The sequence below is a fragment of the Bombina bombina genome, chromosome 7 (genome assembly GCF_027579735.1).
Source record: "Bombina bombina isolate aBomBom1 chromosome 7, aBomBom1.pri, whole genome shotgun sequence".
In the NCBI taxonomy this organism is placed as follows: domain Eukaryota; kingdom Metazoa; phylum Chordata; class Amphibia; order Anura; family Bombinatoridae; genus Bombina; species Bombina bombina.
In genome coordinates, this window is record NC_069505.1 from 555153614 (window position 1) to 555179998 (window position 26385).

The 26385-nt window shown below is 38.9% G+C and overlaps 1 protein-coding gene across 1 annotated transcript in view; it reads right to left on the minus strand.

Annotated features, from left to right (window-relative positions):
* Nucleotides 1-17854: 17854 nt before the first annotated feature.
* Nucleotides 17855-26385, minus strand: part of LOC128636564 (class I histocompatibility antigen, F10 alpha chain) — a gene marked incomplete at its 5' end in the record, with an annotated part of 196160 nt that continues 187629 nt past the window's right edge. Inside the window, 1 exon segment of the mRNA XM_053689557.1 lies at nt 17855-19032.

Below are 26385 nucleotides of genomic sequence, written 5' to 3' on the forward strand. Positions count from 1 at the left end.
GGTTCTTAGTGTTTTTTTCCCAGATAGAGATATGCTTAAAGTTAATACATATTTCCATATCCCACAGCTTTGAGCGCCAACTATATATATATTTTTTGTTAATTCTGAACTAACTACCTAGGAAGGAGGTAGTCCCTTTAGTTTGGCAAAGTAGGATTGGTTTAGCGCCTCACCCAACAATTTGTCTTTAAATTATAAACTATTTAATATCTACCTAGTTAAAATAATTACAAAATTACCTGTAAAATAAATCCTAACCTAAGTTACAAATACACCTGACACTACACTATCAATAAATTAATTAAATAAATTAACTACAATTATCTAAAATAAAATAAAATTAAATAAACTAAACTATATTACAAAAAAAACAAACACTAAATTACAAAAATTAAAAAAATATTACAAGAAGTTTAATCTAATTACACCTAATCTAAGACCCCTAATAAAATAAAAAAGCCCCCCAAAATAATAAAATTCCCTATCCTAAACTAAATTACAAATAGCCCTTAAAAGGGCCTTTTGCAGGGCATTGCCCCAAAGTAATCAGCTCTATTACCAGCCCTTAAAAGGGCCTTTTGCGGGGCATTGCCCCAAAGTAATCAGCTCTTTTACCTGTAAAAAAAAAAGAACAATCCCCCCCACATTACAACCCACCACCCACACACCCCTACTCTAAAACCCACCCGATCCCGCCTTAAAAAAAGCTAAGTCTAACCCCCAAGTGGTCCTTACCTGTCCTGAAGATCGGCGGAGAAGGTCCTGTTCCAGGCGGTGAAGTCTTCTTCCAAGCGGCAACCTCTTCTTCTTCCAGGAACCAGCCGGCGCGGAGCGGAGGAGTTGAAGACCGATGACCGCGGAGCTGAAGACCGTCGACTCTGGAACTGAAGGCAGGCGACGCTGGAACTGAAGATCAGCGACTCTGGAAGTGAAGACCGGCGACCGCGGAGCCATGGAGTGTGGAGGATCCTCTTCATATGATCTCCGCCGTACACTGAATAGGAATTCAAGGTACGCGATTAAAAATGGCGTCCCTTGAATTCCTATTGGCTGATTTGAGCCTTCAAATTCAAAGCAGCCAATCGGATGAGAGCTACTGAAATTCTATTGGCTGATTTGAATAGCCAATAGAATAAGAGCTACTGACATTTTAAGGAGATTTTAAATTTTAGTTAGTTTTATTAGGCGCCGGCAGTTTCTAAAGTGCCGTAAGTCACTGGCGACTCCAGAAATTTGTACTTACGCTTATTTCTGGACATCGCTAGTTTTTCAGACTTACGGCACTTAGGAAATGCCGGGGCCTTATATGTAATACCCCAATGTGTGAGGTGAAACTAGGGGCGGCGTGGGTTCCCTCGCTTGCGCCGAAAAGTACGCCGTATATCGGATCGCGCCCCAGGTTGTCAGTTTGTAGCGAGAAAAGCCAAACTGGCAAGCTAGTAGCTTCTTATATACCTGAAACACCTAGTACCTAGCTGATTCTAAAATTTTAAATGCAGGACCACTAGATGCAAAACCTGTGCATTTGTGAAGGAAGGGGACACTTTTATCTCTAGTGTCAAAAATCAGGAATACCACATTAGATATAGACAACTATAATTCAACACATGTAGTTTATCTTCTCACCTGTAGGGGGTGCAATATAAATTACATTGGAAAAGAGATTTTTAAAGGTTAGAGCTTTAAAGCATATAAGGGATACTAAGAACCCTAATGTTTATATTTCAGTTGCCAAGCATTTGAAAAATGAACACTCAGGTGACACTTCCTTATTTCAAATTTAGGCTCATGATTATGTTCCCTTAAAGGGACATGAAACCTATTTTGTTTTCTTTCATGATTCAGAAAGAGAATGCAGTTTTACTTATCTTTACAATTTACTTCTATTATTTAATTAGCTTCCTTCTCTTGTTATCCTTTGCTAAAGGTTTATCTAGGAAAGCTCAGGAGCAACAAAGACCCTAGGTTCTAGCTGCTGATTGGTGGCTGCATATATATACCGATTGTCATTGGCTCACCCATGTGTTCAGTTAGATATCAGTAGTGCATTGCTGCTCCTTCAACAAATGATACCAAGAGAATGAAGCAAATTTGAGTAAATTGGATTTTTTTTAAATTGTATGTTCTATCTAAATCATAAAAGAAAATGGAGGAGATAGGGAATATACTATAACTAAAAAAGAAGTAGAGTGGAATACTAGGACCCCACTTTCAGTGGAATACTAGGACCCCACTTTTAGTTGAATACTAGGACCCCACTTTCAGTTGAATACTAGGACCCCACTTTCAGTTGAATACTAGGACCCCACTTTCAGTTGAATACTAGGACCCCACTTTCAGTTGAATACTAGGACCCACCCCACTAGGAATAAATATAAAAGCCGATGTGAATTTATTTGTTTGATAACGTTGTATGAGATAAGTTATTGATTTTACTTACTGGCTGAATTTTGTAACATTATGGTTCTGATACAACCCAATAGAATCTGTGCAGTAAAGCGTTAGCATTCACGTGTTTAATGAATTGTGTGTCTTTAAATTAAGGTTCAGGAATCTGTTTGTTTCGCAGTGAACAAGTGTGCAGGTCCTGCATGAAACTCGTCTGCGTATTGTAGTTCTCCTGCCCTGTTCTGTGACTCATGGAAAAAAATATTTTAATGCTGCAAACTAATAAAGGTTTTGTTTTGTATGAAGCTTTAGGGATTTATTTACATGGAGTGTCCAGGTTATGCCGTGAATATTGCGACTGCTGCTTGAATTTTTCTGGCATCTTGGGCGGGGACGCTGCTCCCTTAGCACCCTGGAGTTCCAGTTCGACCGGACAGTGATCGGTGCACAAGCTGAAGGGAAGGTGGTCTTGTTGGACTTTTGTCGGCAAGTGCCACTGTTTTCTTTTGGTTTGAATCAAATCTTCCCTGTTTATTAGAATTTTTTTTAAATATCCTTAAAAATGAATAGGATTTGAGAATAATTAGTGGGTTCAACAAAATATATAGGGCTAGATTACAAGGGGTGCGCAAATGATTGCGCTAGAGTGTTCGTGATAGTTTGCGTGCCGTTTAAATTGGGCTGATATTACAAGTGGAGTGAAAGCACAATCTTGATTTCAGATAGAATCCTTACCGATTAAGCTGTGGTTAAATGTTTTGCAAAATTAAAAAGTTGCACAAAACACTTCAACAATACATTACAAATTACATTTACACTCATATTAACACTGTCTAATAAAATAATATTTAAAAAAAATATTGCACACAAAAGTTATAAGGGCTCAAAGATATGAGATCTCGGGTGTTAGGAAAAAAAGCCAGCAAGGGGCTTTAACATAGAGATACATACAGATACATGTCTAAACATGTATATGTATGTAGTTATATATGTCTATATATATTAATGTATTTATGTGTATATATATGTATTTACAGACATAGCTACACATATAAACAAGTAAATATATAAGTACACATTTATATATAAGTATATTAGCGCTAAATATGTATATGTATGTAGTTATATATGTCTATATATATATTAATGTATTTATGTGTATATATATGTATTTACAGACATATCTACACATATAAACACATAAATATATAAGTACACATATATATATAAGTACATTACAGCTAAATATGTATATGTATGTAGTTATATATGTCTATATATATTAATGTATTTATGTGTATATATATGTATTTACAGACATAGCTACACATATAAACACGTAAATATATAAGTACACATTTATATATAAGTACATTAGAGCTAAATATGTATATGTATGTAGTTATATATGTCTATATATATTAATGTATTTATGTGTATATATATGTATTTACAGACATAGCTACACATATAAACACGTAAATATATAAGTAAACATTTATATATAAGGCAATAGAGCTTTTTGCAGTTAAGTAGATGAAAACGTGTAAAAATATATTTATGCATTATTCATATTTAATAAAGGTTTTAACTATGAATTTACTATAAATATTCCACTTTCCAGTGTTCTGCACATAGCAGAATATGTTCTATGTATTTATAAATATATATTCCTATATATATCTGTATATATCTATACCTATTTATATTTATTTATTTATTTTTCTCCATTGACTTCTATAAGGGAATGCGAATATGCGATCGTGTTTGCGCGTTAGTGGGGTGTTACTAATTGGGGATTACGTGAACGCGCACGCGATATTATAACTTCAGATTTTTGTGCTAGTCGGGATACAGCTAGAGCAAAAACAGTTTACTTTCAACTTGTAATACCAGTGCAACACGACTAGCGAAATAATGAAAATCCTAGTGGAGTTTTTACTACTTGTAATCTAGCCCATAATGTTTGTAATAAACTACTAGAAAAGACGTGGGAAAAACACTCAGATGAAAACATAAATGCTCTGTTAAAGCTAGAAAACTTTCATTACTTCATGATAAACTTGCTCCTGTTTTCTGTTTTTCATTCCATTCCATAATATTATAGGTTTTTACACAAGCATTGCCCATATTTAGCACTGTTTATTTACCAGCATTTTGTTATTTCCTTCATACTAATTTTATTTCTATATTAGACATTTAATTTAATTAAAAACTGAAACTTAATATATTTATTGAATTGTAAATGTTTTGATAGTTATTTCCATAATATCATATCAGTTGAAATGACAGCTCATATGTTTTGTCTGCTACTGACGATAACAGGATTAATTAATGTGTCACAAGCAACAAACATAGGATATTCTTAATCTTCTGAAAAAAAATATTTTATAAACAAGTAGATTTTATGTTAAAGAAGGTAAAGAGGAAGAAACTGTGTTTAAAAATATTTTATTTATAATTTAGTTGAAAAAGAATCAGGTAAAAAGTATTTACAGAAGTGATGCACAATTCCTGGCTAAGAACCCTCTTGGGGGTCAACAATATTGATTTGGCAATGGTTGTGCCAATTTTTAGACTTCAGGGGTGAGATCACATATGCGGCGTCGCCCGCAATAGCCGGCGCCGCTGGTTTTTATGCGAATTTGGTATTACATATACGGCGTAACATAAAAGTTACACGCATATATTTCACCCGTCGCCCGCATTTTTTACTCCCATAGACTGACATAGAACTGGTGCGCAATTCTGTATCCATTATACAGCGTAAGGACTTACGTGCGCAGAATTAAGAAAATCTACTCCATTCTCATCTCGCCACACATGGCAGGTGCAGCAACCCTTGCACTGACTAAAAAAAGCAACGTAACTCCCTGGAAGTCTTAACAAACACATCTTAAATAGTTAAATGGACAGTATAGTATAAAATTTATGAGATTTGCTTTTTAAGGTTTATTTCTGTATTTGAAATGGCTGATTTAGTGTTTTGAAGCCACAACCTAATCAAATGGATTGAGTTTGTAGGTATAATCAGATCTCATTACTTTATCACATTGTGTACATAGACTTGCTTCTTTACTTTATATTTGTTCTTAAACCAATCACCAATACTTAGAACAATGGGAAATCATAATTGTATTACCTTATCTCTTCTGGAACCCATTGGGAGTGTAATTTATTGTACTGGCTGTGATAACACAGCTTGGCCTTGAGGCCAAAATATATAAAGGGACAGTCAAGTCCAAAGAAAACCTTCATGTTTCAAATAGGGCATGTCATTTCAAACAACTTTCCAATTTAATTTTAACACCAATTTTGCTTTGTTCTCTTGGTATTCTTAGTTGAAAACTAAACCTAAGAAGGCGCATATGATAATTTCTAAGACCTTGAAGGCCGCTTATTATCACATGCTTTTTCGTTTGCTTTTCACAACAGGGGAGAGCTAGTTCATGTAAACCATATAGATAACATTGTGATCACGCAAGTGAGTTGTGGCAGACACTGCACTAATTGGCTAAAATGAAAGTTAATAGATAATAAATAAAATGTCATGTGATCAGGGGTCTGTCAGAAGATGCTTAGATACAAGTTAATCACAGAGGTAAAATGTATATTAATATAACGGTGTTGGTTATGCAAAACTTGGGAATGGGTAATAAAGGAATTATCTATCTTTTAAAACAACACAACCTCTCACCTGCAGCCTTAAAACACCTGATAATGCGCACCCTATCAGTAACATCAGTATTATATATACCCATGTGTCAATTTATATGGAATGTGAGATACATTTATTTACATCTTATAAGTGAATATTACTCTATTTACCCTTTATTCACAACTATGTGGGTGTGAGTTATAGTACAAGAATATGTCATAATCATAAACATGATATTACCTGTTTTTATTGCCATTTCCACACAGGTCATATTATATGTTTTAACAATATTAGTGTCATAAAACACACCTCACATGGATGTGTGTGACAATTACATGTTAAATAACAGAGGACCCGGTTTATGGTGAACTATAATAATATATATATATATATTTTTTTTGGCTTCTTGGATGAGGGAGCTGAGGTGCCTGTAGTGGATTGCCTTGTTCTCCTGGCTTTAGCAGATTCTGGTGTTTCTGCTGGTGTGCTGGCCACAGATGATAGGCTGGAGGCAGTGTCCTGCTGGTGTGTAAACTGCTCAACCAACACACCCAAGAGTTGATTTTGTTCTCTCCATCTATTGTCCATCTGCATCTCAGACAGAATTCGCATCATCTGTGACTGGTTTTGAACACTTGCACTTAACGATGCTGCCATGTTCTTCTGCAGCTCTATGCTGCATTTGTGTAACCTCTCTTGGCCACTGAAGAACCTCTCTTGGCTTCTGATGAACCTCTCTTGGCCTCTTTGCATGCTCTCAGTGCTTGTCACGAGCCTTCTCTGGAGTGCAATGTATTCCTCACCCAGGGGAGAATACAATGCATCCACAGGCTGTTGAGCAACAGGGCTGCCCAGACCCAATAGGATTTTAGCAGCGCTAATCCTATTGGCTGATTGGAACAGACAATAGGATTTTAGCAGCTCTAATCCTATTGGTTGATTGAAATCTTTCAGCCAATAGGAATGCAAGGGACGCCATCTTGGATGGCGTCACTTGCATTGAAGTTCCAGTTTACGGCGGCGACCTTATGAAGAGGATGCTCTGCACCGGATGTCTTCAGGATGGACCTGCTCCACGCCGGATGGATGAAGATAGAGGATGCCGTCTGGATGAAGACTTCTTGCCGCCTGGATAAGGACTTCTCTGGCTGTATGAAGATGGAAGAGGCCGCCCAGATGAAGAATTCTTGCCGCCTGGATGATGACTTCTCCGGCTCCGGTTGGATCCTTCAAGCGGGACTTCAAGAACTGTAAGTGGATCGTCGGGATAGTGTAAGGTTTTTTGAGGTGGGTTTTATTTTTAGATTAGGCAATGCCCATACAAATACCCTTTTCAGGGCAATGGGGAGCTTAGGTTTTTCTAGTTTTTTTATTTGGGGGTTGGTTGGGTGGTGGGTTTAACTGTTGGGGGGGTGTTTGTATTTTTGTGCCATGTAAAAGAGCTGTTATCTTTGGGGCAATGCCCCACAAAAGGCCCTTTCAAGGGCCATTGGTAGTTTATTGAAGGCTAGGTTTTTTTTATTTTGGGGGGCTTTTTATTTTGATAGGGCTATTAGATTAGGTGTATTTCATTTTTATTTTTGATAATGTGGTTTGTTTTTTTTGTAACTTAGTTTTTTTTTGTTGGTAATTTAGTACTTTTAATAATGTTTAATAGTATATGTAAATAATTTGAGTAGGGTTAGGTTTCTTTAATATGTAATTTAGTTAATTTAATTGGATATATGTTGCAAGTAGAGGCGCTGGTTCTTAGGGGTCTTCAGAGGATTCCTCTATGTATTTCAAAATTCTCCCAAAAGAGCGGTGTCTGTATCTGTTTAGAGAATATCACATGGGCGTAGTGTTTCCAAACACCTTTGCAAATAAGTGCAGAATGCTCACAGAATAATATCAGACTAACGGCTCTACAAGTGGCTCCACAAAACGGTAAGGAAAGAGAAACTAGTTTCTTTGGATAAAAATATTGTTTGTTTATTTGGCTCAACGCGTTTCAACTGATTTACCGTCTTTTTCAAGAGCTGTTAAAAAGTAATCCATTATTACTCCTATCCTGCGAGAGACAGGGAGTTTGTAGCATTGAGATGAATACAACTTAATATGTATCATGTAATCTTTTAGATCCTCGGGCTCTGTAGTATAGTATTTTATTATCCAGATATGGAGTTTAATATACCATATACTGGTTCCCAGTTTTTTCTGGGGACTATTCCACTCTTTGGCATAATTTCAGTTTTTGTATTTTTTACAATTTTTGTATTTTTTGTAACAACCCATTTGGTCATGATTGAGACCAATTTTTAGTGGAATGTGAGATCATTAATTAGGATGAACTGAGTCCTAATACCAATCTAACATTGTATTTTAACATATCTATATATCCCATGTTACCCCTTGCCACCTCCTGTGAATTTAATACATCTTTGTTATAGCCCAAGTTACGATAAATCTATCCTGTCAGCCTATAGGAACTCATTCTTTGTGGCAGACTTGGTCAACATTTTTAATATGAGCGCCTGCATAGAATCTAAATACCCACTCTAGGCATCCCTTATGCAATTTTGTAATATTATTATTAAACATCCCCTATGTATATCTATATTATTTAATAGTTTAACCCCTAAGCCCTTTTTAGACTGTGTTATGCATTACTATATTTATTTCTGTACTATGACATATTTTATAAACCGTTACAGTTTGTGTCTTATGATAATGAGTCCATTTAAATATATTGGGATTTTTATTCATTAAATGATTTATACATCCAATCCTTATACAATTTCTGTACTATGACAAATTTTACAAACTGTTAGTTTGTATTTTATTGTAATCAGTCCATTTGAATATAGCGTGATTTTTATTCACTAGATATTTTACTCATCCAATCCCTATATAATTTTAGACTATTTTAGATGTATGTATTTTCTGATGCAGATACAGGTGTTATGTAGGTACACCCTGTAAGTTCGGTATATACAGTTAGAAGTAAGTTAGAAGTAAGTTTTGTGTATTAACTAATATTGAGTAATAAATGATGTTGTAAATATTTCATATGGGTTCCAATCATGCTTATTAATGTATAGGTTCTATCTTCACTAAATATAGGTTTACCTTATACAAAACATAAGTTCACATATGACTGTCAGGGACATTCAGATAATCTCATTTGTTTTCCAACAACCCACTGACATTTTATTACTCCGACACTGACACACCGCAATGTAAACAGGAAGTGATGTACAGCTGACTGACAAATCAGAGCATAAATATGACAATCACTGATACTAACCTAATTTGTATAAAAAAACCTATATACACAATACACAGCAGAGTACATAAATCCGCTTGTAAATCTTAGTAAGCAGAGTATAAAAATACATTTGCAACATTAAGGGAGTTCTGGTTGTGGACACGGCGATACCAGAAGTGACGTCACTTCCGGTTTGCCGGTTTAATCCCGTAATACAACAACATTGATATGTGGTTTAAACCCAGGACTTTGCATAAATAAAATGTTATGTTATATTAAGGACACAGTGCACTAGTTACTAAGAATTAGAAAGTAAGGTAATGAGAATAATAAGGCAGAGATAGTGTATTTAATAAGCAATGGTTATACAATAATTAAAATGAGTAGTTAAAATGAATCTTATGATATGATATCGCTAAAAAGTACAATCACTAAAATTCATGGATCCATGATGATAAGAAATATAAACATAACAATAATAAACAGATGAATAACCATAAACCATGGGTAATGTGGTTCAAAAACTTATAGCAATATTAGAGTTGATGTACATAAATATAAATCAAAAAATGGAGAATCAATATGAAAAATGTAAATGGGTGGTTAGTCCATGGATGTATCAAATGTGAAAAAAAAATGATGAGAATAATAAGGCTGGAATTACGATACGGAAGTATAACACATGAAGGAACTACCACTTCCGGTTACTTATACATTCGGATCAGAGCACAATACTAGCAATTTACACATACGAGGGTTAATTTTTGGTCCCAAAATAATGGAAATTTGATTGGCTACCCAGTAATTTAAATGAAGCTTACATAACATACCATATCATAGTCTTGATAAAGGCCTAATAGAGGGCTGAAACGCGTTGACATTTATGGTAAGCTTCATTCTGATCATTATTACTTGTCTTTAGCAATATTGCACCATGTTGTATTCTCTTTATTCACAGATATAACGTTTAAGTACACTAAGGGAAAGTTTTGGATAACTCTGGATTTCCCCCGTTTCCTTACACTTCAATCTCCTCTTCAGAGGATTCACAATAGGAGTGAACACTTCATTTCAGTGCACCACCTAACTTAAGGACACAATTGGAGATTAAGAACACTATTTTAATAATTTTATATCAACTATCACTTTTTTCTTTCAAAATTGTTTTATTTTTATTTTGATATATTTTTTGTCAATTTGTTTTTCATTTTTAGTTTTTCAAATTTTAGTTTTCCACCATTTTTCTATTTTCCAATTTTTTTCACTTTACATATTTTTTTGTTTCTATAAGGAACCATCCCTCATGGATACAAACATTGCTTCTTCAGTCCCTCTATTGGATAAAAGAGACACTTCAGTTTATACCCACCAATAGGTGCAGCCATAGGACATTATTTTAATATCTGGACTTGACATTTTAATTTGCTATTCTGAGATATAACACTAATATTGTTATCCTCCATATAGGTTAACTTATCAGGTTTACTAACCATTTTCCTGAAAGGCTACAAACCTAACTCTATATTTTAACTATTTATTTCTATTTACCCATTTTATTTCCTCATTTTTTATGGTTGTTACATGGATCCATATTATATTTGTATTTAATAAATGTACATGCTTTTAATGTAATCATTATTTCCTTTGCCTTGTGATATTTAGGCGCTCTTTGTGTTTTAGTTTTTTAGAAGTTCACCCTTAGGGCCAAAAGGAACACACGCTAAGCGCTGTGAGATAAATTTCAAAATATATGAACTCATTGCACATGTGCAAGAGGCCCAACCTCGCAAAAACAGAATTTATGTTTACCTGATAAATTACTTTCTCCAACGGTGTGTCCGGTCCACGGCGTCATCCTTACTTGTGGGATATTCTCTTCCCCAACAGGAAATGGCAAAGAGCCCAGCAGAGCTGGTCACATGATCCCTCCTAGGCTCCGCCTTCCCCAGTCATTCGACCGACGTAAAGGAGGAATATTTGCATAGGAGAAACCATATGATACCGTGGTGACTGTAGTTAAAGAAAATAAAGTATCAGACCTGATTAAAAAACCAGGGCGGGCCGTGGACCGGACACACCGTTGGAGAAAGTAATTTATCAGGTAAACATAAATTCTGTTTTCTCCAACATAGGTGTGTCCGGTCCACGGCGTCATCCTTACTTGTGGGAACCAATACCAAAGCTTTAGGACACGGATGAAGGGAGGGAGCAAATCAGGTCACCTAGATGGAAGGCACCACGGCTTGCAAAACCTTTCTCCCAAAAATAGCCTCAGAAGAAGCAAAAGTATCAAACTTGTAAAATTTAGTAAAAGTGTGCAGTGAAGACCAAGTCGCTGCCTTACATATCTGATCAACAGAAGCCTCGTTCTTGAAGGCCCATGTGGAAGCCACAGCCCTCGTGGAATGAGCTGTGATTCTTTCAGGAGGCTGCCGTCCGGCAGTCTCATAAGCCAATCTGATGATGCTTTTAATCCAAAAAGAGAGAGAGGTAGAAGTTGCTTTTTGACCTCTCCTTTTACCAGAATAAACAACAAACAAGGAAGATGTTTGTCTAAAATCCTTTGTAGCATCTAAATAGAATTTTAGAGCACGAACAACATCCAAATTGTGCAACAAACGTTCCTTCTTTGAAACTGGATTCGGACACAAAGAAGGCACGACTATCTCCTGGTTAATGTTTTTGTTAGAAACAACTTTCGGAAGAAAACCAGGTTTAGTACGTAAAACCACCTTATCTGCATGGAACACCAGATAAGGAGGAGAACACTGCAGAGCAGATAATTCTGAAACTCTTCTAGCAGAAGAAATTGCAACCAAAAACAAAACTTTCCAAGATAATAACTTAATATCAACGGAATGTAAGGGTTCAAACGGAACCCCCTGAAGAACTGAAAGAACTAAATTGAGACTCCAAGGAGGAGTCAAAGGTTTGTAAACAGGCTTGATTCTAACCAGAGCCTGAACAAAGGCTTGAACATCTGGCACAGCCGCCAGCTTTTTGTGAAGTAACACAGACAAGGCAGAAATCTGTCCCTTCAAGGAACTTGCAGATAGTCCTTTCTCCAAACCTTCTTGAAGAAAGGATAGAATCTTAGGAATTTTTACCTTGTCCCAAGGGAATCCTTTAGATTCACACCAACAGATATATTTTTTCCATATTTTGTGGTAAATTTTTCTAGTTACAGGCTTTCTGGCCTGAACAAGGGTATCAATGACAGAATCTGAGAACCCTCGCTTTGATAAGATCAAGCGTTCAATCTCCAAGCAGTCAGTTGGAGTGAGACCAGATTCGGATGTTCGAACGGACCTTGAACAAGAAGGTCTCGTCTCAAAGGTAGCTTCCATGGTGGAGCCGATGACATATTCACCAGGTCTGCATACCAAGTCCTGCGTGGCCACGCAGGAGCTATCAAGATCACCGATGCCCTCTCCTGATTGATCCTGGCTACCAGCCTGGGGATGAGAGGAAACGGCGGGAATACATAAGCTAGTTTGAAGGTCCAAGGTGCTACTAGTGCATCTACTAGAGTCGCCTTGGGATCCCTGGATCTGGACCCGTAGCAAGGAACCTTGAAGTTCTGACGAGACGCCATCAGATCCATGTCTGGAATGCCCCACAATTGAGTAATTTGGGCAAAGATTTCCGGATGGAGTTCCCACTCCCCCGGATGAAATGTCTGACGACTCAGAAAATCCGCTTCCCAATTTTCCACTCCTGGGATGTGGATTGCAGACAAGTGGCAGGAGTGAGTCTCCGCCCATTGAATGATTTTGGTCACTTCTTCCATCGCCAGGGAACTCCTTGTTCCCCCCTGATGGTTGATGTACGCAACAGTCGTCATGTTGTCTGATCGAAACCGTATGAACTTGGCCTTTGCTAGCTGAGGCCAAGCCTTGAGAGCATTGAATATCGCTCTCAGTTCCAGAATATTTATCGGGAGAAGAGATTCTTCCCGAGACCAAAGACCCTGAGCTTTCAGGGGTCCCCAGACCGCGCCCCAGCCCACCAGACTGGCGTCGGTCGTGACAATGACCCACTCTGGTCTGCGGAAGCTCATCCCCTGTGACAGGTTGTCCAGGGACAGCCACCAACGGAGTGAATCTCTGGTCCTCTGATCTACTTGTATCGTCGGAGACAAGTCTGTATAGTCCCCATTCCACTGACTGAGCATGCACAGTTGTAATGGTCTTAGATGAATTCGCGCAAAAGGAACTATGTCCATTGCCGCTACCATCAAACCTATTACTTCCATGCACTGCGCTATGGAAGGAAGAGGAACAGAATGAAGTATTTGACAGGAGTTTAGAAGTTTTGATTTTCTGGCCTCTGTCAGAAAAATCCTCATTTCTAAGGAGTCTATTATTGTTCCCAAGAAGGGAACCCTTGTTGACGGAGATAGAGAACTTTTTTCTACGTTCACTTTCCACCCATGAGATCTGAGAAAGGCCAGGACAATGTCCGTGTGAGCCTTTGCTAGAGGAAGGGACGACGCATGAATCAGAATGTCGTCCAAGTAAGGTACTACTGCAATGCCCCTTGGTCTGAGCACCGCTAGAAGGGACCCTAGTACCTTTGTGAAAATCCTTGGAGCAGTGGCTAATCCGAACGGAAGTGCCACAAACTGGTAATGCTTGTCCAGGAATGCGAACCTTAGGAACCGATGATGTTCCTTGTGGATAGGAATATGTAGATACGCATCCTTTAAATCCACCGTGGTCATGAATTGACCTTCCTGGATGGAAGGAAGAATTGTTCGAATGGTTTCCATTTTGAACGATGGAACCTTGAGAAACTTGTTTAGGATCTTGAGATCTAAGATTGGTCTGAATGTTCCCTCTTTTTTGGGAACTACGAACAGATTGGAGTAGAACCCCATCCCTTGTTCTCCTAAAGGAACAGGATGAATCACTCCCATTTTTAACAGGTCTTCTACACAATGTAAGAATGCCTGTCTTTTTATGTGGTCTGAAGACAATTGAGACCTGTGGAACCTCCCCCTTGGGGGAAGCCCCTTGAATTCCAGAAGATAACCTTGGGAGACTATTTCTAGTGCCCAAGGATCCAGAACATCTCTTGCCCAAGCCTGAGCGAAGAGAGAGAGTCTGCCCCCCACCAGATCCGGTCCCGGATCGGGGGCCAACATCTCATGCTGTCTTGGTAGCAGTGGCAGGTTTCTTGGCCTGCTTTCCTTTGTTCCAGCCTTGCATTGGTCTCCAGGCTGGCTTGGCTTGAGAAGTATTACCCTCTTGCTTAGAGGACGTAGCACTTGGGGCTGGTCCGTTTCTGCGAAAGGGACGAAAATTAGGTTTATTTTTGGCCTTGAAAGACCTATCCTGAGGAAGGGCGTGGCCCTTGCCCCCAGTGATATCAGAGATAATCTCTTTCAAGTCAGGGCCAAACAGCGTTTTCCCCTTGAAAGGAATGTTAAGCAATTTGTTCTTGGAAGACGCATCCGCTGACCAAGATTTTAACCAAAGCGCTCTGCGCGCCACAATAGCAAAACCAGAATTTTTCGCCACTAACCTAGCCAATTGCAAAGTGGCGTCTAGGGTGAAAGAATTAGCCAATTTGAGAGCATGAATTCTGTCCATAATCTCCTCATAAGAAGAAGAATTATTATTGAGCGCCTTTTCTAGCTCATCGAACCAGAAACACGCTGCTGTAGTGACAGGAACAATGCATGAAATTGGTTGTAGAAGGTAACCTTGCTGAACAAACATCTTTTTAAGCAAACCTTCTAATTTTTTATCCATAGGATCTTTGAAAGCACAACTATCTTCTATGGGTATAGTGGTGCGTTTGTTTAGAGTAGAAACCGCCCCCTCGACCTTGGGGACTGTCTGCCATAAGTCCTTTCTGGGGTCGACCATAGGAAACAATTTTTTAAATATGGGGGGAGGGACGAAAGGTATACCGGGCCTTTCCCATTCTTTATTTACAATGTCCGCCACCCGCTTGGGTATAGGAAAAGCTTCGGGGGGCCCCGGGACCTCTAGGAACTTGTCCATTTTACATAGTTTATCTGGAATGACCAAATTCTCACAATCATCCAGAGTGGATAACACCTCCTTAAGCAGAGCGCGGAGATGTTCCAATTTAAATTTAAATGTAATCACATCAGGTTCAGCTTGTTGAGAAATTTTCCCTGAATCTGAAATTTCTCCCTCAGACAAAACCTCCCTGGCCCCCTCAGACTGGGGTAGGGGCCCTTCAGAACCAATATCATCAGCGTCCTCATGCTCTTCAGTATTTTCTAAAACAGAGCAGTCGCGCTTTCGCTGATAAGTGGGCATTTTGGCTAAAATGTTTTTGATAGAATTATCCATTACAGCCGTTAATTGTTGCATAGTAAGGAGTATTGGCGCGCTAGATGTACTAGGGGCCTCCTGTGTGGGCAAGACTGGTGTAGACGAAGGAGGGGATGATGCAGTACCATGCTTACTCCCCTCACTTGAGGAATCATCTTGGGCATCATTTTCTCTAAATTTTGTGTCACATAAATCACATCTATTTAAATGAGAAGGAACCTTGGCTTCCCCACATTCAGAACACAGTCTATCTGGTAGTTCAGACATGTTAAACAGGCAAAAACTTGATAACAAAGTACAAAAAACGTTTTAAAATAAACCGTTACTGTCACTTTAAATTTTAAACTGAACACACTTTATTACTGCAATTGCGAAAAAGTATGAAGGAATTGTTCAAAATTCACCAAAATTTCACCACAGTGTCTTAAAGCCTTAAAAGTATTGCACACCAAATTTGGAAGCTTTAACCCTTAAAATAACGGAACCGGAGCCGTTTTTATATTTAACCCCTTTACAGTCCCTGGTATCTGCTTTGCTGAGACCCAACCAAGCCCAAAGGGGAATACGATACCAAATGACGCCTTCAGAAAGTCTTTTCTATGTATCAGAGCTCCTCACACATGCATCTGCATGTCATGCTTCTCAAAAACAAGTGCGCAATAGAGGCGCGAAAATGAGACTCTGCCTATGACTAGGGAAAGCCCCTAGAGAATAAGGTGTCCAATACAGTGCCTGCCGGTTATTTTACATAATTCCCAAGATTAAAATAATTCCTCAAGGCTATGGAGTATAAAATATGTTTATATATAAATCGATTTAGCCCAGAAAATGTCTACAGTCTTAAAAAGCCCTTGTGAAGCCCTTTTTTTCTTTCTGTAATAAAAATGGCTTACCGGATCCCATAAGGAAAATGACAGCTTCCAGCATTACATCGTCTTGTTAGAATGTGTCATACCTCAAGCAGCAAAAGTCTGCTCACTGTTCCCCCAACTGAAGTTAATTCCTCTCAACAGTCCTGTGTGGAAACAGCCATCGATTTTAGTAACGGTTGCTAAAATCATTTTCCTCTTACAAACAGAAATCTTCATCTCTTTTCTGTTTCAGAGTAAATAGTACATACCAGCACTATTTTAAAATAACAAACTCTTGATTGAATAATAAAAACTACAGTTAAACACTAAAAAACTCTAAGCCATCTCCGTGGAGATGTTGCCTGTACAACGGCAAAGAGAATGACTGGGGAAGGCGGAGCCTAGGAGGGATCATGTGACCAGCTTTGCTGGGCTCTTTGCCATTTCCTGTTGGGGAAGAGAATATCCCACAAGTAAGGATGACGCCGTGGACCGGACACACCTATGTTGGAGAAATCAGCTGTTTAAGTCGAAGCAAAGGGTTGAGGAATTCTATGGGCATTTGACTTAATTGTGCATGTACACACATGCGGACCGACTGCTCACGATCTGCTAAATAAGCTGCATCAGAGGGTCCAGGATTTCTACAGGGGAATGGGCTACAGTGCGCAAGCTTGCTGCCGTAAAATTAAAAACAAACATACAATTTTAAAAATATAATAAAACATGTGAAGCCTAAATTATCAATAGGTACAGTATAGGGCGCATTACATTAAACAACTTCATGTAATAGTGTCATGTGGCACCACGAAATGTAACGGTTGTCTAGACTTAGGGGGTACACAGGCTGGATCGTACAATACACGGTATACTACTTAGTAAACACCGTCAGCAAAGCAATCATAACATTTCTAGACAACCGTTACATTTCGTGGTGAGCTCCATCCTCTTCCAGTCTAGTGTTGCGAGTTTGTCTTGGCTCTCTCTCTCACATCATCAGTCATTATCCAGAGAAGTGGGGTGCTTGATATAATTATACTCATAGTTACATATGTTTATTTTGTGTTAGGCACACATTTTCCTTGCTGATAGTGCAAGTCATTTTTGGGACCAGAGTTAGTCACTGCCCATATTTAGGAGTGTTTCGGCTTTAATTACCAGCAAAAATGTTTACATTCCTACTTGTTTTATTTTTATTTTAGCCATCACAATTAATTAAAAACTAAAACATAATAAATTTGGTGAAATGTAAATGTATTAATAGTTCTTTCATGAGCTTCTATGACTATTAATTAATGTGTCACTATCACTAGCAACAAACATAGGATATTGCTCTTAATCTTCAGAAATATGTTAGTTACTTTATACATAAGTAGATGATAGTAAAGAAGGACAAAACTTTGTTTAAAAATATTTTTATTTATTTATTTAATAGAAAAAGAATCAGGTAAAAAGTACTTTCAGAAGTGATGCACAATTCCTGGCTAAGAACCCTCTTGGTCTCGGGTCAGTAATATTGATTAGTAAATGATTTGCACAATGTTTACCCTTGAGGGTTTGAGACCGACCAGATGTAACCGAGTCAGTTTGTGTCTCAGGACTTTAGAATTCTCAGATAGGGAACCTGCTCTTTCCCCAGTAAATGTTAGAGAACAGGGTGGTTAAATTAAAATTCAACCAAATTTTTACCAAATAAATTGTCAAAATCTAAACTAATGATACTTAAAGATATAGTATAGCATTAATATATCTATGGATGACCTAACCTGTGGGTAAAATAACTCTTTGTATATTGTGAAACATTCTATTTAAAGAAATATTTTTTATTATTATTATTATCGGTTATTTGTACAGCGCCAACAGATTCCGCAGCGCTAAATATTGCAAATGATTGGCCATAATGGTCTCAAATTAATCTGCTCCAATGACAACAATATAATAAATATAATACATAACAGATTGTGTGCTGCCAGAGCTCGAGGTCTGGTTTTTATAACACATGTATAGTATTATAGGGGTGAGGGGATCACATTGTTGTTATATGATGTATATGAAATATAGGGGAAATATGGGATATGGAAATTGTATCTTTTAATTCTATAGTTTTTGGCACCAATGATTGGAAATCCTACATAGTTAAGAAAAACACTGCAACTTTAAAGAGAATCACTATATTTACATTAACATTATAATTTATCAAACACATTTACAAACCTATCTCAGTTCTCCCTATTGCAGCTAAGTAAATGAATGAACTATGTACTGAATGAGTCATACAGTGTAACATTATTGTGTGTGTGATGAATTTACTGTATATTAAGCTAAGAGAAAGTAGTAAAATGACAGTAAAACAATTGTGTATAATGTAGAAGCGGCTTATTACAGATGTGTATGTGACAGAGTCAGCTGTATGTGCAGGAGTGATATTAACACACAGCGCACACGGGAAGGGATGTGATTCCTCCCATTCAGTTACTGGCAGATCCGTCAGCCCGTCACTTGTCTGTGTGTGACTCCTCCCACTCAGTTACTGGCGGATGCGTCAGCACGTCACTTGTCTGTGTGTGACTTGTGGCCCTAAAATAAACAAACAGGATTTATTAGTACACCATTAGTTAAAACCTTTCATAAAATATATTTCATATTTATATTTAGGCTGTGTGAACTCTAGAGAAAATACAAGGTATACAATATGTCAGTATGTTCATAATAAAAAGCTGGTGAATGATAACAAGGCTGTGTGGAAAATGCTCTGAGTTCTGTTAAAGGGACACTAAACCCACATTTTTTCTTTCATGATTCAGATAGAGCATGACATTTTAAGCAACTTCCTAATTTACTCCTATTATCAATTTTTCTTTGTTCCCTTGCTATCTTTATTTAAAAAGCAGAAATGTAAATCTTAGCAGCCAGCACATTTTAGGTGCAGCATGTATAGCGCTTGCTTATAGGTGGCTGACATTTACCCACCAATAAGCAAGCATAACCCAGGTTCTCAACCAAAAATGGGCCAGCTCCTATGCATCACATTCCTGCTTTTAAAATAAAGATAGCAAGAGAACAAAGAAAAATTGATAATAGGAGTAAATTAGAAAGTTGCTTAAAATTGCATACTCTATCTGAATCATTTAAAGAAAAAAAATTGGGTTTAGTGTCCCTTTAAGAAGAAGAGCACAATATACATAACATATATAGAAATATGATCACCATGATCAGGCCTGAGCCTCCCTTCTTAAAAAGAAAACAATGCGCCAGAAGTACAAAACACATTTATTTAAATAAACACACATATACTGTATGTATATGCAGGTAAGTTCTAATGTGCTAAACAAATACCCTAGCTCAGGTGAACCAATTTACACAAACCTGTCTCGCTACCCTTTCAGTTGCCAGATGAGCAATTATAAGAAATGTACTGCATGTGCTGTGAAACCTAGTTTACATTTAGATTATTTCAACTATTACCAAACAAAAAACATTTTTATATCTACTGAACACACACAATATGTTCTGTAAACAGGTTATAAAAATGTTTGCTTGGGCGGGAGCTTTCCAAGACTGGCGTGACTGAAATGAGCATTTCTCTCTTTGACCAGTCAATAATTTAGAACTTTGGGCCCTAAGCCACTATAACAGAAAAAAGGTGCAAACTATTACAGTGCTAACTTCTTTTCACTTAGAAAATCAACAAAACGTGTTATTTCATCAAGAGCAGACAACTGTATAGTGAATCTGATTACAGGTGATAAAGATGTTATGGAAATAACATCTTTCAGTCGAAATGCGTTAGTCTGTGTCTAGCATGGCACTTGGATTCTATTTAGTTCCTTTGTTTGCTATTTTTTTTAAATCAAATATGTGCAATAAAGTTTAATTTTTAACTTATTTAGCTCCCGGATCCATAATTGTCTTTGTATGGACTGAAAAAAACTCAGGTGGACTAATTTAAAACCAACAAATTTCTCAAGGATTGGAATATTGTAGATAACTGAGACATTAGCAGAATTGAGAACAATGGTTTAATGGTTCTAAAAGATTACAGTATATCAGACTAACACCAGACTTAGTACCAGCACTTCTGCACCCATCGTTAGTGCGGATATCACACTGACATACACCTGCTGCCTCTGGTTGTTACAGCTGACTGGCTGTGCGAACCGTATGACTCATCACCTGAGTGCCCCATATAGATGCAGTTAGAGTGAATGTCCAATAGCATTTAGTATGGCACAGTCATTTTATTTGTGGGGGAAATAAAACTGAGCTCAATCTTCCTAGAACTGCAGGAATATAGTCATAAAACAGGACAGTCCCGCTAGAATAAACAAGCTCAGGACTTCTTAATCCTTTTTTTGCTTTCTTTTTTATAAAAGTCATTAGGTATTTAACAAGAGGTCAGACCTTCCTTGTGACATTCATGCCAAGCTACTGCCTGATGGCCGCTGTTTAACCAGTAGAAAATCAATATTGTGGTCACTATAGGACACTATAATAATTTCTTCTACTCTTTTCAGGTATCTAGCCTGAACAAGGGCAGATATGCAACTGTATCCTTCCAGCCCTAAGAAATACTCTGCTAGTGGGGCTTGTCACTAAGGCAACCCCTTCCAACCATCATGCATACTGCGGCATTGTCACAGGTTGGGAAGTCTGGCCTGCTTCCCGCCAGCAGCCTCTTTGAGCCCTGGCTTTAAGGAGCTGCCCTAGACACGCCCCTCCCAACAAAGCCCCACCCATAAAAACAATGGGACAATACTCACTAGCGCATTAAGCTCTGCATCCTAGAAAGCTAAGGAAATGTTCTAGCAACAAGGAAACCTGATATTGGAAAAGTATTTTTTCCCCGGTAGTGCCTGGTTTAGCCCTCTTGTATGTGATAATTATATAGGGGTTAGTGACAGAGAAATAGCCACGTCTGTGCTGAGAGTTTGAGTCTCTAATGAATTGAGCAAGGCCTGAGTGACCTGGGTCTCATGTTGCCCAGCAAATACATAGCTCCTCCTACTACACCAGCAGCTAATCTGTGTTACCTGATAACTGAAAGGGGCATAAAGGACTTTACGTTTATGTTTTATTCCCCTTTATTTTAAGCCTCTTACCATAATCTTGTTTCCTACAGGGAGTGCAGAATTATTAGGCAAGTTGTATTTTTGAGGATTAATTTTATTATTGAACAACAACCATGTTCTCAATGAACCCAAAAAACTCATTAATATCAAAGCTGAATATTTTTGGAAGTAGTTTTTAGTTTTAGCTATTTTAGGGGGATATCTGTGTGTGCAGGTGACTATTACTGTGCATAATTATTAGGCAACTTAACAAAAAACAAATATATACCCATTTCAATTATTTATTTTTACCAGTGAAACCAATATAACATCTCAACATTCACAAATATACATTTCTGACATTCAAAAACAAAACAAAAACAAATCAGTGACCAATATAGCCACCTTTCTTTGCAAGGACACTCAAAAGCCTGCCATCCATGGATTCTGTCAGTGTTTTGATCTGTTCACCATCAACATTGCGTGCAGCAGCAACCACAGCCTCCCAGACACTGTTCAGAGAGGTGTACTGTTTTCCCTCCTTGTAAATCTCACATTTGATGATGGACCACAGGTTCTCAATGGGGTTCAGATCAGGTGAACAAGGAGGCCATGTCATTAGATTTTCTTCTTTTATACCCTTTCTTGCCAGCCACGCTGTGGAGTACTTGGACGCGTGTGATGGAGCATTGTCCTGCATGAAAATCATGTTTTTCTTGAAGGATGCAGACTTCTTCCTGTACCACTGCTTGAAGAAGGTGTCTTCCAGAAACTGGCAGTAGGACTGGGAGTTGAGCTTGACTCCATCCTCAACCCGAAAAGGCCCCACAAGCTCATCTTTGATGATACCAGCCCAAACCAGTACTCCACCTCCACCTTGCTGGCGTCTGAGTCGGACTGGAGCTCTCTGCCCTTTACCAATCCAGCCACGGGCCCATCCATCTGGCCCATCAAGACTCACTCTCATTTCATCAGTCCATAAAACCTTAGAAAAATCAGTCTTGAGATATTTCTTGGCCCAGTCTTGACGTTTCAGCTTGTGTGTCTTGTTCAGTGGTGGTCGTCTTTCAGCCTTTCTTACCTTGGCCATGTCTCTGAGTATTGCACACCTTGTGCTTTTGGGCACTCCAGTGATGTGGCCAAACTGGTGGCAAGTGGCATCTTGGCAGCTGCACGCTTGACTTTTCTCAGTTCATGGGCAGTTATTTTGCGCCTTGGTTTTTCCACACGCTTCTTGCGACCCTGTTGACTATTTTGAATGAAACGCTTGATTGTTCGATGATCACGCTTCAGAAGCTTTGCAATTTTAAGAGTGCTGCATCCCTCTGCAAGATATCTCACTATTTTTGACTTTTCTGAGCCTGTCAAGTCCTTCTTTTGACCCATTTTGCCAAAGGAAAGGAAGTTGCCTAATAATTATGCACACCTGATATAGGGTGTTGATGTCATTAGACCACACCCCTTCTCATTACAGAGATGCACATCACCTAATATGCTTAATTGGTAGTAGGCTTTCGAGCCTATACAGCTTGGAGTAAGACAACATGCATAAAGAGGATGATGTGGTCAAAATACTCATTTGCCTAATAATTCTGCACTCCCTGTATATCCCTGTGTATAGTATTTACCATAAATACACTGATTAAATTACATATGATTTTTAACCCGACATTTCTGAGTAACCAAAGTTCAAATATATATACTTGAACTTGTGCTTAAATTTTTTTTTAATCAAACAGGGCAGTAAATTATATATGGATCTGTAAATAATCTATACAAAAAGACTTGTACAAAACATGAATAGCACATAATATAATACGAAATTTATGCTTACCTGATAAATTTCTTTCTTGACACGGTGAGTCCACGGATCATCAACAATTACTGTTGGGAATATCACTCCTGGCCAGTAAGAGGAGGCAAAGAGCACCACAGCAAAGCTGTTAAATATCACTCACCTACCCACAATCCCCCAGTCATTCGACCAAAGGGAAAGGAGAGAAAGGAAGTAACACAAGGTGCAGAGGTGCATGAGGTTTATATAAAAAGAAACTGTCTGAATACAGGAAATAAATAAATTTATCAGGTAAGCATAAATTTTGTTTTTTTTCTAATGACACGGTGAGTCCACGGATCATCAATTACTGTTGGGAATCAATACCCAAGCCAGAGGACACATATGATAAGGAAGGGACAAGACAGGAACCTAAATAGAAGGCACCACTGTTAGAAGAACCTTTCTCCCAAAAGAAGCCTCAGCCGTGGCAAAAGTATTGAATTTATAGAATTTGGAAAAAGTGTGCAAAGATGACCATGTTGCAGCCTTGCAAATCTGTTCCACAGAAGCTTCATTTTTGAAGGCCCAGTAAGAAGAAACAGCCCTTGAGGAATGAGCTGTTATTTTCTCAGGAGGTTGCTGTCCAGCAGTCTCATATGCCAAGCGAATAACGCTCTGCAGCCAAAGGGAAAGTGAAGTAGCCGTAGCTTTCTGACCCTTGCATTTCCCAGAAAAGCAATCAATGCAGGAGACTGACGAAAGTCCTTAGTTGCCTGCAAATAAAATTTTACCTCTCGCACAACATCCAGATTATGCAACAAGCGTTCTTTGTGAGAAGAAGGATTAGGACACAAAGAAGGTACAATGATTTCCTGATTAATATTCTTGACCGAAACAACCTTCGGCAGGAAACCAAACTTAGTACACAGAACCACCTTATCAGAGTGAAATATAAGATAAGGGAAATCACACTGTAAAGCAGAGAGTTCAGAAACTCTCAGAGCAGAGGAAATAGCAACAAGAAACAAAACTTTCCAGGATAACATCTTAATATCTAAAGAATGCACAGGCTTAAACGGAGCCTGTTGTAACAGTTTTAAACACAGGCCGAATTCTAACCAAGGCCTGACAAAACGTTTGCACGTCTGGCACATCCGCCAAGCGCTTATGTAACAAAATAGAAAATGCAGAAATCTGACCCTTTAGAGTACTTGCCGACAAACCCTTCTCCAGATCATCCTGGAGAAAGGACAAAATCCTAGGAATCCTTACTCTACTCCAAGAGTATCCTTTGGATTCACACCAATACAAGTATTTACGCCAGATGTTATGGTAAATTCTGCGAGTCACAGGCTTACGAGCCTGAATCAAGGTCTCAATGTCCGACTCTGAAAACCCACGCTTAAATAAAACTAAGCATTCAATCTCCAAGCAGTCAGCTTCAGAGAAACAATATTTGGATGAAGGAAGGGACCCTGAAGTAGAAGGTCCTTCCTCAGAGGCAGTCTCCAAGGTGGAAAGGATGACATTTCAACTAGGTCTGCATACCAAATCCTGCGAGGCCACGCCGGAGCTATGAGAATTACAGATGCCCTCTCCTTCATTCGAGAAATGACTCTTGGAAGGAGAGCGAACAGAGGAAACAGGTATGCTAGACTGAAGTTCCAAGGAACTGCCAGAGCATCGATCAGAAATGCCTGCAGATCTCTTGACCTTGAGCCGTATCTCGGAAGTTTGGCATTCTGACGAGAAGCCATGAGATCCAATTCCGGCTGCCCCCACTTGAGGGTCAAGCTGGAAAACACATCCGAATGAAGTTCCCACTCCCCGGGATGAAAAGTCTGTCTGCTCAGAAAATCCGCTTCCCAATTGTCCACTCCTGGGATGTGGATCGCAGAAAGAAAGCAGTTGTGGGTCTCCGCCCACTGAATAATTCGGGCCACCTCTGTCATGGCCAAGCAACTTAGAGTTCCCCCTGGTGGTTGATGTAGGCCACAGAGGTTATGTTGTCCGACTGGAATCTGATAAACCGGGCTAAGGCTAACTGAGGCCAGGCCAGGAGAGCATTAAAAGATTGCTCTCAGCTCCAAGATGTTTATGGACAGGACTGACTCCTCCTGGGTCCATAAGCCCTGAGCCTTCCACAAGCCCCATACTGCTCCCCAACCTAGAAGGCTGGCATCCATGGTCACAATCACCCAGGAGGGATGATCTTGAGAAAGCCACCATGGAAGAGAGTCTATTGATGCCTGATCTAGATCTACATGCGGAGACAGGTCTGTATAGTCCCCGTTCCATTGTCTGAGCATGCATAACTGCAGAGGTCTGAGATGGAACTGAGCAAACGGAATGATGTCCATGGAAGCCACTATCAGACCGATTACCTCCATACATTGATCCACTGACGGCCGTGGAGAGGACTTAATGGCAAGACAAGAGTCGATAATCTTTTTTCTGACCTCCGTTTAAAACTTGTTTAAACATTTTAGATCTAGGATTGGTCGAAAGTTCCCTCATTTTTGGAAACTACAAACAGATTAGAGTAAAATCCCAGACCCCTTTCCTGAAAGGGAACTGGAACTTTTACCCCCAGGGCGGCAAAGTCCTTGACACAATGTAAGAACGCCTCTTTATCTGGTCTACAGATAATCTGGAGAGGAGAAACCTGCCTCTGGGAGGAAAAGATTTGAAGTCTATTTTGTATCCCTGGGAGACAATGTCCACCACCCAGAGATCTGGTACATCTCTTATCCAAGCCTGGGAAAAAAGAGTCTGCCCCCTACAAGATCCGCTCCCGGATCGGGGGCCAACCCTTCATGCTAACTTGGAATCAGCTGAAGGGTTTTAAGATTGCTTTCCCTTATTCCAGGACTGGTTGAGCTTCTAGGTGTCACGCTCGGCCGTCGGAAGTTCCGGCGGTTCACCTTGCATGCCTGGTTGCCTGGCAACGTGTCGCTCTGTTGAGCCGTCCCCTTCAGCTGACGTCAGGACTAGGCTTCTTATTCCGGTCTTCCTGTTCCTCCGGTGCCCGTTTGTTGTTACTCTGTGGCTGTTGTGAGTACTCAGTTTGTTCTTGAACCTTTGCTTGGATTACCTCGCTGTGCT